Genomic DNA, 16757 nt, shown 5'->3' with positions numbered 1-16757 from the left:
ACAACACATTCCTAGACAGCTGAGCTCACAAGACTCTACACTAACATATGTGTTAGATCTGACTCACGAACTTCGTGGTCAAATACAAAAAGCACAAAGAAAAAACCCCACACACCATAAGATAGTTGCCTACAAGGATTATTAAGGTTCTTACGCAGTCATGGAGAGTGAAATGCAGTACATGCATGAACACATTCTTTTTAGACAGCTGGCTCTAAGACTTAAACCCCTGCTTCCAGTGTTAATGTTACTTAGTTAAAACAGTAACTATTTACAGATACTGTGTTAGATGCTAGACTTACCTATCTGGTAGTACAGAACAATTATTTAAAGCACAGTAGTTAATTACACGGGCTTTAAAGACAGCCTGGGTTCAAATCCTGACTTTGTTATGCCTCAACTAGTTGACTTAGACATTTCTAAGCCCCTTTTTCCTTATCTCTAAAATGGGAAAAGCAATAGCTACTTCACAATATGGTATAAGAATTAAAAAGTGCTTAGCAACTGTATCTGCATATCTATTATATAAACTGGATAGCAATATAAAATGGAATAAAATGAATGACCTTACTGTTCTATTTAAGCCTACATCTAAAAGTCTTGATTTAGCTTTTGGATGAATGGGAAGCAAGCCTTTCTTAGCTGCAACTAAGTTGTGATAACTAAAAATTTTTTAAATAAAAATAAAATTGAGAACTACATACGGAGAAGTAAAAAAAAAAAAAAGGTGGTAACTTAGGTTCCATTAAAATAAATCGAGAGTAGCTTTAAGAAGCAGTTGAAATTTGGGGTAATTTATAAAGGAAAGAGATTTATTTAGCTCACAATTCTAGAGGCTGAGAGGTACAAGATCAGGTGGCAGCGTCTGGTCAGCTTCTGGTGAGGGTTTTGTGCTACATCTTAACATGGTGGAGAAGAAGAGGTGGACATATGTGAAGCGACCAAACAGCAGAGGTGGCCTCACTTTATTAAAACCTGCTTTGGCATTAACTAATCCAGTCCCAAAACACTGAGAACTCAATCACGGGAGAAAGGCATTAATTCCTCTTAATGACCGAATCACCTCTTAAAGATATCTCCTCCCAACACTGCCACATTAGGGACCAAGCCTCAGCATAAGTTTTGATGGAAACAAACAACACTGAAACCACAGAAGGCACATATTTGTAGAATATCTGTAGCATGAACTATTATTTATTTTGATCCTGAAAGTAACCGTGGGATTTTCCATTCGTTCATTCCTACAAGAAGTTCTATTATTTCTGTTCTACAGATAAGTAAACTAAGTCTTAAAATTATTGGCTAGTTTGTTCAAGTATCATGAAGCTAGCTAGTAAAGCGAAAAAGCTGGGACTTCAAAGCAGGTTTTTACCAACTCTTATGCAGTGTCTGTCAGGTTGTCCAGTATCTTTCATACTATAATCAATATATTCATATGTATCAGTAACCTTAAAAATGTTTCTAAGCCCGCAATTACACTTCTACGAGTGTATCCTCATAATCTATTACTTCTTTAAGATTTATATACAAAGATGGCCACTGAATAGTTATTTAATACAGTAGGAAAAGGAAAACCAACCAGAATTCTCAGCGAATAGAACTGAACATTCAGAAGTAATTTAAAATCAATGCTTCTGAGGATTTCTATTGACATGAAAAAATGTCTACAACTCCTCTTAAGTGAAAACACTTTGAATATAAGTTTGCATACATATAATTCCATCTTTATATATGCAGAGGGATATGCTAAGAGAAAAAATATCAAAGGTTAATAACGGGTAGTGAGAACATGACTTGATATTTATATTTTTCTTAAGGTTAAGCATTTACAATGTGCATTTTTTTTTCTAATATAAAAGTGTATTTTTTAAAAATCAGCACATGATCATTTCCTACTAAAAGAAACCAAGATTTCATGAAAGAGTAGGAAATACTCAAGATGAGCCAGGGATATGTTACTCCAGAGAGCAAATACTGTACTTATGAGGTCATGCTAAAAAAGGCACAGGAGCTAAGTTGAAAAGTGCTGCAAAGGCCTAAGATGGTAGAATTTGAGCATAAAAAAATAATTATTACAATGCATTAACGTGGAAATCAAGAATTTGCATACATTAAAATATTGTATATTTAATAGTAACATGTATATATAAGAATATATGTAAAACATTAGAGCCCATTACAATTATAATAATACTAGAAATAATTTTCATTGGTTACCTTGGAGGTTGTGAAGGCAACAATGCAATACTCAAAAAAAAGAGGGAGGGATGCACATTTATCCTGCCTTTTTCTGTACAGACTATATTTCAGGATAACCAAATAGATGACAAGGGAAAGTTCTTCATAGGAGATTCATAACTAGTAAGTGTGGAAAGAAAAAAATTACCATTTTGTTATATATATATAATTTTCTTTCTTTCTTTTTGGAAACAGTCTCACTCTACTGCCCAGGCTGGAGCACAGTAGCATGATCTCAGCTCACTGCAAACTCTGTCTCTCAGGTTCAAACGATTCTTGTGCCTCAGCCTCCCTATGTAGCTGGGACTACAAGTGTGTGTCACCATGCCCAGCTAATTTTTGTATTTTTAGTAGAGACGGGGTTTCGCCATGCTGGCCAGGCTGGTCTCGAACTCCTGGCCTCAAGTGATCGACCTGCCTTGGCCTCCCAAAGTGCTGGGATTACAGGTGTGAGCCACGGCACCAAGCCCATTTTGTAATTCTTGATGAAATAATGGAACTAGGCAACAATCACCAATGGCCTTAACCATTAGGTGAAAGGATGATGGGGAATTTCATAGAGGATACACAGGCTAAGTACATGGACAACACTAATCTATTAGGACAACCACACACCAGTGTGACTCATGATACGACACAATAGGAAGTACAAAGCATCATCTATTAAAATCTGATTCTCCCCTCCCACCCCAGCCCAACTACAATTCTGAATCAAATCAAGCTTCTAGATCTAGTGGTCAGTCTACAGGCAACAAGAGGAAGGAACAAGTTTAACATCACCACAGGGAAGCAGTAAATTAAACCCAGAAAATGGGACACTTCACAAGACAGACGTTCAGTTTCTCCAAAAAAGCAAACAACGTGAGAAAAAGGAAAAAAAAAAAAAAAAAAAAGACAGGAGAGACTTAAATAATAAGAGCCTCATATAGTCAAATACAATGCATGGGCCCTCCCTGGATCCTGATTCAAATAAACCAACTGAAAAAACGATACGTTGGCAATCAGAGAAATTATACACTGGGTATGACAATTAAGGAATTACTGTTAATTTTGTTAGGTATTATGATGAAACATAGTAATGTATGTAAAAAATATCCTTATCAATTAGACATACATGTGGGAGTATGAGTGATTTGCGATTTCCTTTAAAATACTTTAGTTCCACCTCTCTGAGAGAACAAAGCAGGGGAGAGATGAAACAGCAAGCAAAGTATTAACTGTTGAAGCTGGAAATTCATTATACTGCAGCCTATATGTATATACTTACATATTTCATAATTTAAAAAATAGTAATTAGGCAAAAGTTTCTATTTGAAGAACTGGTAGGTATCAAATCACTGGAAGGTAAACTGTATCATCCATTGTATTATGCGCAAATTTTCCCCCTTATTTGCCAAGAAGTTCAAAGTTAGATTTATGCCTAACTACAAAATGACCACTGTAATCCATGCTTCAGACATAAACACTACCTTTTCCTTCTACAGGGTCTCAAAGCTTTCTTACTTAACTGTTCCAATCTACATGTGTTTTCATTTTGTCCACTGCAATTCAATTAAACTCACCTTGTTGATGGCAGGTAAGAGGAAGAATATCTATAGAGGACACAGTTCCATGGGCAATGCCATCAACAAGTGGTTCATAGTGCTCCTCTCCCCTTCGCTCCCTGAAGTAATTTTTGGAAACTACAGCAATGCCAATGTGGGTAATCCCTCCTCAGAAATGCCCTCACTCCTCTACTTGTCAAAATGCTGCCCATATCTAGACCACTTTTTCTTTTTCTTTTTGAGACAGAGTCTCACTGTTGCCCACGCTGGAGTGCAGTGACGTGATCTCGGCTCACTGCAACTTCTATCTCCCAGATTTAAGCGATTCTCCTGCATCTGCCTTGGCCTCCCCAAAGTGCTGGGATTACAGGCATGAGCTACCACGCCAGGCCTCTAGACCACTTTCAAACACCAGCTTCTCCATAAAGATCTCCACAGTAAAAGTGTAAGACCCTCCTTATACCTGTAAGATTTTTAAAACCTTGATTATGTGTTATTATGTTATGTATGTATCACTCCCAATTAATCTGGAAGCCTCTTGATAGCAAAGTTGTATATTAACAGTCATTTTATATTCTTATAACATTTGGCATGCTGCTTTGCATAAGACCCCAGATACATTTGCAGAGTGGGACTGAATAACATTTCTCAAAACAAAAATCACACCAACCCAAAAAAAAAAAAAAAACCCACAGAAATGATACATAAATAACCAAGAGTTAACTAGAAAAATTTCACCTGAAACCCATGCAGAAAGGAGTTAGAGGCCAGAACCAAGATGCTCTTGGAGGGTAAGTGAGCAGGAAATCTAGCAAAGTGCCTATAATTTCTCTATTGCTACTCCAAAGCTGGACTCACAACCTTTGCTGAGCAACTCTAATTTGTCTGCCTGAATATTGTTTATGCCATGAATATAAACCTGGTAATATTGTGACTAAAGTGTGATGGCTTCATGTAATACCCAAGATGGAATATTTAAAGGCTTGATCTGGGTTCCTAAGAGTGCAACACTATTTATAGAGCCATCCTGCTATGGAGCGTCACAGCTTTTTTGGATTGACTGCTTTTATCAGTGTTAAACTGGAATGAGTAACTGTCTAAGGCATGTTATATACTGTGATGTGCACTCCCTAACCCAATGTCTGTGAACACTTTCCATCCGTGAAACCACCCTGCACCCTTTCTCTAGCTCCCATGGTAACTAATTGCTGTATACCTTTAAAGCCACATAAAAGGCTGGCCGTGACATTACACACTGAATGTAGGTGTCAGGATTCAAGGCAAGTCTTCTGATTCCAGATTCTACTTTTTGTACTTACTTGTTCCGTCATCTTACACATAAATCAAGTATTACAAAAAAAAAGTAAAACATAAAAATATAATTTTAAACAGTAATCACAAATAAATGTTTGCTGAATGATTTTGTTAAATCCTGACCAAATAGGCATAGGGCAATTTCTAAGATTATGAGTCAATAAATATGAAATATAAATATGAATGCCCCTATCCTTAAGAAAAAAAGTTTTTTTTTTTTTTTTTTTTTTAAAGATTTTGGTCTGGCACGGTGGCTCATGCCTGTAATCCCAGCACTTTGGGGGAGGCCGAAGTAGGCGGATCACAAGGTCAGGAGATCGAGAATATCTTGGCCAACATAGTGAAACCCTGTCTCTACTAAAAATACAAAAATTAGCCAGGTGTGCTGGCATGCACCTGTAGTACCAGCTACTCTGGAGGCTGAGGCAGGAGAATCGCTTGAACCCAGCAGGTTGCAGTGAGCCCAGATGGCACCACTGCACTCCAGCCTGGGCAACAAGAGTGAAACTCTGTCCCACCACCACCACTCCCCGCCAAAAGAAAACAGAAAAAGAAAAAAGAAAAAAATTTTAAAAAGCTTGGCCCATACCCCAGCTTCATCTGCTTTTAAGAGGATTATTGCTCATCACTGATAAAGTTCCTTTTCTATTAAAGTTCCTATTCTATAAAATAATCATTGATAAAGTTCCTTTTCTATTAAATCTCAGATATATGCTGCATAGAGAGTACCTTCCAGTCCCAACCAAGTCTCCGGAGTGCAAGCATAGCTCTGAGGACCATGAGCTTCTCTACATACTCATCGTCCTTTGGGAAAATAGCATCTTAACTAAAACAAGGTTCCTTTAGGCACATGTCTACATTTTTCTCAGAACGCTTAAAAAGATTTTTCAAAGAGTTCAAATTTTTTTAACTTTTCTAGAATAGAGAAGCAAGGGTAAAGGTAGACCATTGTTAGCAAAACATTCTCTATGATCCTAAAGCTAGATATACCTATTACATATGTCAAGTAGACCATTAATTCCATTTTGGTAATCTAAAGTATTAAATAATTCTTGTGCTAACCTATCTTTAATGAATGAATGAATTATAGAATGAGTACTTAATGAAATGGGCTTAGTGAATGTATTGTTTAAAAATACTTACGTTCCTCTTAAAAAAGGCTTTCTGTTAATCCTTAAAAATTTCCTTTATAGTAAACGAGAAATGTCAAATTATGAATGTTTATGAAATATGCTGTAACGGTAAGGTTCATTCTTCATTGGAGCAACAAAATATATTTGCTTAGAGAAAACAGAGGGCTTTGTTTTAGTAGCTCATTTTTTAGAGAAAAATCATTTTACAAAGTAGCAACACCTCTTGCAGAAAGCTATGTATTAATTTTACAAACAGGAACTTCATGTTAAACCTCAAATACTTACTAAGAGACTCATACTACTATTATCAAATTTTACTGTGGTGATTTCAGTGTACCATGCAGTTGTTACAGATTTCAAAAACCAAAGTTATGATAAATACAACAGACTGTTACAAGCTCCCTTACATTCTTTCTGGAACAAGGTAGGACATGTATAAACATCCACTGTAACATCTAAACACAGTTATAGAATACACTTCAAAATATGGTTGGAGGCCAGGTGTGGTGGCTCACGCCTGTAATCCTAGCACTGTGGAAGGCTGAGGCGAGTGGATCACGAGGTCAAAGATCAAGACCAACCTGGCCAACATGGTGAAACCCCATCTCTACTAAAGATACAAAAATTAGCGAGGCATGGTGGTGCGTGCTTGTAGTCCCAGTTACTCAGGAGGCTGCAGGAGGTTTGCTTGAACCTGGGAGGTGGAGGCTGCAGTGAGCCGAGATCATGCCACTGCACTCCAGCCTGGGCGACACAGTAAGACTCTGTCCCCAAAAAACAAAAAGTATATATAATACGGCTGGAAGTTTAACCAAACTGACTACAACTAAGTAGCTCTTTGAAGTTAAGAATGTATCATGGGGCTAGGCACTGCGGCTCATGCCTGTAATCCCAGCACTTTGGGAGGCTAAGGCAGGTGGATCACTTGAGGTCAGGAGTTCCAGATCAGCCTGGTCAAAATGGTGAACCCCGTTTCCACTAAAAATTAAAAAATTAGCCGGGCATGGTGGCAGATGCCTGTAATCCCAGCTACTAGGGAGACTGAGGCAGGAGAATCACTTGAACCCAGGAGGCGAAGTTTGCAGTGAGCTGAGATCGTGCCATTGCACTCCAGCCTAGGTGATAGAGCGAGACTCCGCCTCAAAAAAAAAAAGTATCATGTAGCAGAGCTCTGTGACTTTATTCTTCTAAGTTCTAATAACCATATATATATACACACACACACACACACACCTGATTTTTGCAGACAAAAGGTTTCTTTTTTATATTAATATTTATTTTTTGCCCTAACTTAATACTGGCCCCAATTAGCAGTTTTCAAATGTCTTTTATTGTTTACAAGAAAGGCAGTTTGCTCAGTACTGAAACAAGCTGCCATCAAAGTGAGTACTCTTCTAAATGAGTTTCTTCTAGTTGTGACTAAATGATTATCAAGTTCTAAAGTAGCTTAATAACATCACAAAGAAAAACAAGTTTAAAAATTAAGGTCTACAGCCCTATGTTTAAATTTTCTATATTAATGTAGCTTGACAAAACTTCCAATATTTTTATCAATAACTCCACACAAAACTATCTTTAATAATGTCCTTTAGATTAATTATAAAAGTAAATACATATTTTCTTCACACTTGAAACTGTCAGACGAACACAACTCTTTCTAGAGTCAGTAGGGGGTCATCACAGCATTTTTCCAAACGACAGCTTGCTTTGTAACTATTTCAGCAAAAACATTCGTCTTTGGGGGTCTTATTTTTAATGAGTTACTCTATCTGTTCCTTCCTTTCTGTGCAGATGTAGCCAGCCTTACTGTGTCTTAGTGCCAGCCTAGTTGTCTGTGGAAGTCCTATAGAGTGAGAGAAGGGAAAGAAACCGCAACTCCTTGTCTTCCTCTCTACTAACCAGACCCAGGACAGTCACTGAGCTCAAATGCCAGTTTCCTCATCGTTATAAAGCTTGAGGTAATTAGACCTGGCCTGCCCACCTTAGAAAGCTATTCATAAGGACTAGCTAAACAAAGGGCTAACCCGGCCACAAAAAGACCACACAATATTCTGTGCAGTTATGTACACCAGATATGAGAGTAAAATGCAGCCAAGGAAGATTCTGAGTGACTCAGATAAGGCAGCAGCAGTCTGAGAGTCAAAACACAAAGATTCTTAACTCATACCAAAAACTTAGGCCAGTTTACACAGTCATCAAAAGTCCATGATGGCAGCCATTTCTTTGCCAGCTAATCAACACTAGGACCTATTAACCTTTTCAAGCTGCCAGATTAAAAATGCTATCTTCTTGACTTCCTCTTCTTTCCACTCCTCTGATCAATTCTTTAATTTGAATTGCCAATCATTAATGACAATGAACATACTTCCATTTCTATTTTCTTACTGAAATTGTACATCTCTATTGCCCAATTTGGAATTCTTTTCTTATTGACTTGTAGGATATTGAATAATTATGAACATTATCCCTTTGGCTGTTTACATTTTTTTTTTTTTTTTCAAATATGTTCTCCTAGTTTGCCATTTGCATTTCAACTTTGTCACTTAATATAAGAAGTTTTATTTTCTTATAAGATTTACCTGTAAATCTTTTTATTTAGAAATTTTGGGCCGGGCGCAGTGGCTCAAGTAATCCCAGCACTTTGGGAGGCCGAGACGGGCGGATCACGAGGTCAGGAGATCGAGACCATCCTGGCTAACATGGTGAAACCCCGTCTCTACTAAAAAATACAAAAAAACTAGCCGGGCGAGGTGGCGGGCGCCTGTAATCCCAGCTACTCGGGAGGCTGAGGCAGGAGAATGGCGTGAACCCGGGAGGCGGAGCTTGTAGTGAGCTGAGATCTGGCCACTGCACTCCATCCAGCCTGGGCGACAGAGCGAGACTCTGTCTCAAAAAAAAAAAAAAAAAAAAGAAATTTTGGATTTCCTACTAGGTTTGGAACTGCATCCTGAATATGAATCCAAAATTTCATATTTATAGATATCAAACATTTATGGTCAAGCAATGGTATCTTTCTGAAATAAGCCATTCTAGTAGAGTCTCATTTAATGAATCTCACTATACTATCCAGTTTGAGAAAGGATGGCTGCTTTCATTATGGTACTGCTTAGTTATAGACAAAAAAGTAAATCAAGAAATCACTGTAAGAATTTGTGACTTTTCTCCACTTAGCCAGCAACTAATTAAGTTAATCTGGGGGAGGCAAAACATATTCTTCATATGGTAAGTATATCTAAATACATGTTGAATAAGTATAACATTACATAAACTTATTTAAATTTGATATATTGTTCAAAATTATAGCCTTATGATTTGAAGATATTTTAAGAACTGAATGTATACACATACCTTTTAGAATTAGATTCCAACTCATGATGTGATCAAATTCCCATTCCTAGAGCTGGGCATGGACGCCTGTAATCCCAGCTACTTGGGAGACTGAGGCAGGAGGACTGCTTGAGGCTAGGAATTAGAGACCAGCCTGGGCAAAAAATGAGACTCCATCTTTTAAGGAAAAAGATAAATTCCCATTCCTAGACCTTATCCCAGTCCAAGTCAAGCCAGAGGCAAATATAGAAGTAAACTGACAAAATATCAAATCTGAGCAACCATTTCCATGGGTATCAGGTAGGAATATTCTGAAGTAGACCTGTATCCTTGTGTCTTAAGCATGGTGGCATCCAGAATTGGGATAAAATGAAAGAGATGTCATGAAGAAAGAGCTGAAAGCATTTTCAACAGTCTAATAAGACATGTTAATATGTAATTAACCATCTCAAAACTATCCTGTGAGCTGTCTGGGAACGAGAACCACATATTCACATTGAATCTGCACCACCATTAGCATAGTCAGCAAACCAAATTCCCGTAAAATTTGTCCAGCTGTGGTTTTGTTACAGAGGGAGATAAACCTTGGGGGAATTAACTCAATCAGGGGACCATGTGAATTATTCTCCAGACATTCCTATTTGTCACTGCTCCTCTCAGAGTGTGGTGCTCCAAACTGGATCCCATACTCCCCATATGTTAGCTAACCAGGCAAGACTACCTTTCCATGTATTTCATAAATGTGATCTTAAATTACGTTTTAAGTTTTAACAGTCACGCCACACAGCTAAAACGCTTTCTACTGAGCAATTTAATTGACCCAAGTCTTTTGTACATGTTGCACAGGAAGCCCCACCTTCATCCATTGTATACTACTGCAGAGGTCCCCAACCCCTGGACTGCGGACTGGTACGGGTCCAGTGGACTGCTAGTAACAACAGAAGGTGAGCAGTGGGCAAGACAGCATTACTGCCTGAGCTCTGCCTACTGTCAGATTAGCAGCAGCATTGGATCTCATAGGAGTGTGAACCCTATTGTGAACTGCGCATTTGAGGGATCTAGGTTGTCCGCACCTTATGAGAACCTAATGCCTGATGATCTGAGGTGGCACAGTTTTATCCCGAAACCATCCCCCACCCTGCACACCCCACCAGCCCTAGTCCATGGAAAAACTGTCTTCCACGAAACTGTCCCTCGTGCCAAAAAGGTTGGGGTCCGCTGTATTACTGCATTTTGGGACATGCCAGCAGGATTGAACAATTATTCCTATTTAATTCCTTCTGATTTAAACTCAGTATGTAGTATGGCATTTAAATTTTTTTTCCTGGATCTTAATGCTGTTATCCAGTATACATTAGCTTCCCCTACCAGATTCCTGTCAACTACAAATCTGATTAGCAAGTCGCACAAGTTTTCCTTTACTTCCTATTAAAAGTATGAATAGGTCAGGGAAGACAGTACTGGAGTTTTCCAATAAGGCCTCTCATCAATCTGTATGTTGTGTACAGTCATTAAATAACCACAAGGCCACCAGGCCACCTAACTGCATTATAGTATCACTGGTGGCATATAGACTTCTTTGACCTCATGACCCATGATGTACATACATTCATACAAAGAAAACAAGAGCCACCAAATAGCACTTATACTTACTATGTAAAATTATACTGACATTCTTTATTCTATTTTGTTCTATCCTAGCTCCCTACTCCTTCCCTTCCTTGTAAATGCTAGTCATAACCCACTAAGGTGACTTTATAACTCACTGATGAGATTGAACCTGCAGTTAGTAGAAGATTTAAAATCAATTTGAATAGCTCTTTTGTACTAATGATAGCAATCATATTCACAATGCTCAACTTCTCAAATTATGGCAAAGCACAAAGACTTTATCATGATTTAAGACATCAAATTAGAGGCTGGATGTGGGGGCTCATACCTGTAATCCCAGCATTTTGGGAGGCCAAGTTGGGCAGATCACCTGAGGTCGGGAGTTCAAGACCAGCCTGACCAACATGCAGAAACCCGTCTCTACTAAAAATACAAAGTGAACCGGGTGTAGTGGCGCATGCTTGTAATCCCAGCTACTCGGGAGGCTGAGGCAGGAGAATTGCTTGAACCTGGGAGGTAGAGGTTGTGGTGAGCAGAGATCGCGCTGTTCCATTCCAGCCTGGGCAACAGAGCTAAACTCCATCTCAAAAAAAAAAAGACTTCAAATTATAGTTTCATATTACAAAGCATTATTTAGAAACATCTGTAATACATGACTGATTTCTATGAATATGTTAGTCTTTTATCAATATAAATCTGCCATCTTTAGTTTTACTTACAATGATTTAGTCACAGATACCCTAAGAAATTAAGAGTTACATTATCATATTTTTAGAACTAGTTTCAGAAAATGGGAACTTTAGCTATTTCTAGACAAATAAGTACTGTATTTTAAAATACAAAAGGTTAATCAATGTCTACATTTTTAAAATATCTATTTTCCTTCTGGTTAAATTTACTCTCACTTGGCTGTATAAACACAGTCCATATGATCACAGGCAAACATCACAGCCTCACCCACGTTTCGGTAAATAAGAAAAGTAAATAGCGAATCCTGCTCTTTTATAAAGATAACTCCTTTAAAAGAATACCTAAACAAATGAGAAAACTTGGAAGTTCAAGTATGGGGAAAAGGCCTTCCACAGAATGACTTTTGTGTCAAAGAACCAAGGAAGATTAGAAATGCTATGGTTCTAAAAAGCCGTACCTGAGAGTGGTGAAATGGTTTTTAGTGTTTCCTTTTAGTCATTCCAATGAATAACTATTTTGAAAAAAAGTTTTATTTGCAAAATTTATAACCTTAAACTTATTTCTACAGCATCAGATATAAACCTGGAAAAATCACTCTCCTTCAAGGTCTAAGCATTGCTATTTCTGTTCTGGCCAAATGCCCACAAAAAACACAAACATGCCACAAAACCAGCCTGAGCTGAACCACCATAGTAGGAGATTGGAAGGTTTCTTTTTAAACTGCTCAAAGGCTGCCGTATGGTGGTATTTAGTGTAAACAGACTTTTTCCAGCAGCAGCATTTAGAATCACAGAATGCACAAGTACACAGCCCTGTAGAGGATCACATAGAACATTCTACCCAAGGATAATTTCTGTTGAGAATCTTCCTAACCAATCAACATATTCTTTCCACTTCACTCCTCCACATCAACACACTAACTGGCATATGAAGTCTTGATCCCGATGAGATGATGAGGCTAAACAACACTGAACTTCAGAGCAAGTAACCCAAACCTCATTTGCCAACTGACTGGCATGATCAAATATAAAAGTTCTTGCTTGTGTTTTTGGAGGAAAAAAGTTCCCAATCACACAGTCTAAACTCAGCTCATAAACCAAAAGATGAGAACTAAATGGCAGGAATGATAAGTGGTACATACTCGTTAGGTGTTCCAGGACTTAGAATACAGCTGGGGAGAAAGGCACAAATACAGAAGACTGAAATTCATGGAAGATTAATATGCAGAGACAGGGCACTCTGTGCTGAAGGTCCCAGACTTCAGCAGAGACGTTTCTTGAACTGCATTGCGTAGAATGAAAAATTTGGATAAGGGTCAGAAAATGTTTGACTGGAAGACTTTATGCAACAGTCTGAAGTATGATAAGGCAAGAAAAATGACTTTGTAATTTCGTCAATCTCTGATGGGTAATGAAGTGAAAAGGCAGGCAGAAGGTGAAAAACCCAAGTGCTGTTTACAGAATAACCACATACCTTTTTTTATTGCTCAAAGAACATTCCACACTTTATGGAGTGGTGCTTTCCAGGTAAGTGTTGACATCATAATATAGTCAAACTGGAAAACTTGCTTTTTAATCTCAAAGCAGTATCTAAAATGCACAACAAAAGTATCTTACATCCAAAGGAACATAAACATTTAAGTTTTAGTGAGAGGCCTAAAACCACTCAGGAAGAGCTACAATGGATACATTTACTTACATTAAAAACTTATTTTCCTCTACAAAAATGGGATTTCAGTTTTCCTTTACTATTTCAGAAGAATATTACTAACATAAGTCAACGTGAGGACTAAACAAAATATTTGTGACAGCGCTCTGTAACCTCTAACAGACAGAGATGATCATTTCCGTGCAGGCCTCAAAAATCTTATCCTCTGGATTTTTCTCTCCCCCTAAATGCTGGGGTCATTGTTAACCATATTGCCAATCTCTCAGACTCATAGTGGCTTGAAAAGGAAGTTATATTGTTTAAAATTAGATGTTCTGCAGGTGTCCTAAGAGGGTAGTGGGGAGACAGGGTGAACTTGTTCCATAACAGTGGGAAAACAGCGATCCAGGCACTGAAGTCTTGTCAAACTAAAATGACAGTAGCCATGATTCTGACAGTGGCTTTTAAGCCTTATTCTAAGATCTGGAGCAGGTGAGGGTCTATCTCCTCTTCAGCCCAAACATCTCACTCTTATCAGTTTTATATATTGGGTTTCAGTGTCATCAATTTAAAATTTTTTTTCTAAAAATTACTTTAAAACAGTGTCTATTAAAAATGTCTGCATGTTGGGTGCATAACCAGTTTCTAAGGAAAACACTAACCTGGCCTCCAAGTCAACTTACATAACTAGATTTGAAATCAAGTCCTGGTTAAGTTTTGAAAGGCAGATACTAGTGTTGGTTGTTATTAGAGCCAACTGTTAAAGCCAGAGCAGCTACCAGACACTAACCTTGGACCTCTCTGGTACTCAATTTTAATTAAAAGGTAGGCAGCATGAATAATTATAGAGGGCCACTTCCACAGCTCCAGAGCATCAGAAAAATGATTTAATTAAACTGCACTCTGGCCTAATACTATGTCTTTTATGTCTTGTACTAATATACCTTAAACTTGAACTCAGGTACTTCATTTTTACAGACACTGTTGAGATTTGAGCAACGTCAAATTATTGAGGTTTTTTTGACTCCCCTCCTTCCCTCCTCCTGACTGAGATTTGAGAAGTATATTAAGGACCCAGAGCTCGCATTAATAAAGGATCCACAGGGTCTCAATTACAGAAAATTACGCTTCTCCTAAGTGGTTGGCTTTCTTTTTACCTCATAAACTGTCTTGGATTTGCTCGCTCTTTCTTTGTTCTGGCTACTCAAACTCAAAGCCAAATGTGTAGGCTTCATCCAGCTAGTGTAAAAGACAGGCATTTGATACTAACCTTGCCCTGAGAGTAATTTCGTCTCTCTTTACTTTTCCATTGCTTTTTATCTAATTCCTTGGGGTGAAGTGGAAGATGAGACAGAAGGGGAGAAAAAAAAAGAAAAAACGAGAGAAGGAAACATATCCCTAATTTTCTCCATTTCCCTAAAATGGCAGGCAAAGAACATGAAAAAGTCTAATTTTAGCATAAGGGTGTAGCTTTTAACCTTACCACCACAATAAATTTGTTAAATACTGTTAAGATCTAGCATGTCAATATTCTCACTGTGGCAGAAATAGGTAACAACGTGACAGGGACATCCTGTCTGGGAAGAGATTACTACATTAAGTCAAACAGAGAAAATGTGTTAAAGCCATCAACATGTACAATGTGCAGCAAAAAAGGAAACTTACAACATTTTTCTTGAGAGTCAAATACGTTCTATCCATGAGTAACAGCAAACCAGCCCACTCGAACGTGAGAGATGGTCGGCATAACTCTTCCATCTCTGGAAGAGCCCCTATGCAGTCTGTAGTAACTGCTTAGTTCCTGTTGTTCTCCTTTCTGGTAAGTAAAGATGAATAAAAATACTTCCAAGTTTCTTCAACATACTTTTCAAGCCCCTATTACATGCAAGCCATTATAGATATTAAAGTCTAAATGGTCTTTATAGAAAAATATTTTTTTTGTTGTTGGGCATGGTAGCTCATGCCTATAATCTCAGCACTTTGGGAGGCTGAGGCAGGTGGACTGGTTGAGCACAGGAGTTCAAGACCAGCCTGGGCACCACAGTGAGGCCTGGTCTCTACAAAAAAGTTTAAAAATTAGCTGAGTGTGGTGGTGCGCACCTAGGGTTCCAATTACTTGGGAGCTTGGGGTAGGGGGACTGCTTCAGCTGGCAAGGTCAAGGCTGCAGTGAGCTGTGACTGCACCACTGCACTCCAGCCTGGGTGACAGAAGGAGACTCTGTTCCCCCCACAACCCCCCCCAAAAAATTAATTTTTAACCAGGTATACAAACCATTCATAAATTAAAATAATGGCTGAGCTGGGAGCGGTGGCTCATGCCTATAATCCCAGCACTTGGGGAGGCCGAGGCGGGTGGATCACTTGAGGCCAGGAGTTGAAGACCAGCCTGGCTAACATGGTGAAACCCCATCTCTACTAAAAATACAAAAATTAGCCAGGTGTGGTGGCGCATGCCTGTAATCCCAGCTGCTCAGGAAGCTGAGGCAGGGGAACTGCTTGAACCCGGGAGGCAGAGGTTGCAGTGAGCCGAGATTGCACCACTGCACTCCAGCCTGGGTGACACAGCAACAACTCTCTCTCAAAAATAAAAAAATAAATAAAATAATGGCTGAGCTCTACCTGTAAACTGCGATTCCACATTCTACTCCAAACTCTCTAAGGAAATTAAGGAAAACAACAAGGATTCGAAGGGTATCAGGGGAGGTGACCAGCAAAGAGCACAATGTAAATGGAAAACAGGCCGATGAGATAAACCAAATGCTACCCAATCAACAAGTATTGGTCACTTGATGCTTTCCTATGACTCAACAGAAAACACAACCCCACCACCGTTGCCAAATATTGGTGGTTTAGACCAGAAGACTAATAATGCAGAAGAGTGTTCCACCTGGGTGGGGCACATATTCCATTTCCTCCCTCCGCAGTTGAGTGAATATAAGTGCAGTGGCTCCTCAGTCAGGGTGGAATGCCTCTGGGATCCTGTGGGCCAGCCCTTTTAGACTCCCTCAGGCCTTCATGATACCTGCGGCCAAAAGCCCTAAAACAGGGCCTACCTTTAAGACTAACGAGAGATAAAGGGCAAAATAACAGAACGAAGATGTGGTCTGGGTCAAATAACCAAGAAGTCTACGGAATTTGATTCTGGACGCCTAAACAAATGGGAGGGGAAGACGACAGACTCCACCAATCCTCGGAAAGGTCACAGGGTCATTCTATATCACCCCCAGCACCATTTATTTCTGGCAACTCGCCC

The 16757-nt window shown here is 38.8% G+C and overlaps 1 protein-coding gene across 3 annotated transcripts in view; it reads right to left on the bottom strand.

Moving 5' to 3' along the window:
* The window catches only part of CAB39 (calcium binding protein 39), a 105131-nt gene that overhangs the window by 70759 nt on the left and 17615 nt on the right, over positions 1-16757 (bottom strand). The window lies entirely within an intron of this gene.

The sequence above is a fragment of the Macaca fascicularis genome, chromosome 12 (assembly GCF_037993035.2).
Source record: "Macaca fascicularis isolate 582-1 chromosome 12, T2T-MFA8v1.1".
Classification (NCBI taxonomy): domain Eukaryota; kingdom Metazoa; phylum Chordata; class Mammalia; order Primates; family Cercopithecidae; genus Macaca; species Macaca fascicularis.
Note: the sequence above shows the minus strand (reverse complement) of the source record. Positions and strands in the feature narration are given on the sequence as shown.